The 944-nt window shown below is 39.6% G+C and overlaps 1 long non-coding RNA gene across 1 annotated transcript; it reads left to right on the top strand.

The window, feature by feature from the left end:
* The first annotated feature begins 11 nt into the window (after positions 1-11).
* LOC112094968 lies at positions 12-906 on the top strand. The gene is made up of 3 exons (XR_002903720.1): positions 12-160; positions 266-364; positions 780-906. It is a non-coding gene; the product is annotated as an uncharacterized LOC112094968 (long non-coding RNA).
* The last annotated feature ends 38 nt before the right edge of the window (positions 907-944 follow it).

The raw sequence follows: 944 nt of genomic DNA, 5'->3' as shown, positions 1-944 counted from the left end.
GGAAGATGTCTATGACAATAAGAAGAATGGATCAAGTTGTGGTGGTGGCGTGCTAGAATCAGTTAGCCGAAAAGGATCATCCCATAAGCATAGGCTACAAAGCAGAAAGGATTCCATCAATATAAACAAGAAAGTCGCCTCTCCTAGCATTACAAAGAAGGTATTAATGTCCATGTGTGTGGATTCTCAACTTCTCTAAGTTCTTCTTTTTCCATTCCCTGCCTTTTCTTTACCCCTCTATATTGTTATACACTTTATTGTGTAGGTTGCTGCTCCAGATCGTTCCCAAACTAGTGGAGCCAATTCTTCTACTCCAGGAACTGCTGTAAGTAATCAGGGGAAGACAGATCTTCGCGATGAACCAGTAAGTTGTTCTCGATGCTTGTTTGACCTTTAACACAGGGCTTATTCAGTAGCTGTTTCAAAGAGCAGTTTGATCACTTTGTTTCTCCCTCTCTGAATATTACAATTCTAGTTATCTTTAGCTCATCGATGTGAGTAAAAGTACCAGAACCAAATTGTTTGACTATACCAACTTTACTAATCATTCATCCCCTTACACGTGGGACTACCCAAGTTGTGATTATTTCAATATTTAGTTGCAAACCTAAAGTTTCTGTTTTTGCCATCTTTTCCCATAGTTGATGACAAAAGAACTGACAAATTACTTGTGAATCGACGTAAGAAACTGGGTCGTCTTTGGATGTAGTTTGACTTTCATTTCCCGATTTTGATAGTGCTTATAAATTAAAAATCTCAAGAGTTCTCATCTTCTGCAGTCTCAGAAGCATGGAGTGGTTGGCCCCACAAATGATGCAAAGCAGCAATCTTCCGGATCATGTGAGGGAAATTCTTCCCAGATTGAAGCATTTTCTTTAACTAATGGCATCATTCCTCCACCGCCTACACTGGGTAACAACTCACCCTTTTCAAGTTTTAGCCGT

The sequence above is a fragment of the Morus notabilis genome, unplaced genomic scaffold (assembly GCF_000414095.1).
Source record: "Morus notabilis unplaced genomic scaffold, ASM41409v2 C11348096, whole genome shotgun sequence".
NCBI lineage: Eukaryota > Viridiplantae > Streptophyta > Magnoliopsida > Rosales > Moraceae > Morus > Morus notabilis.
This window is presented reverse-complemented; position numbering and strand designations above follow the sequence as displayed.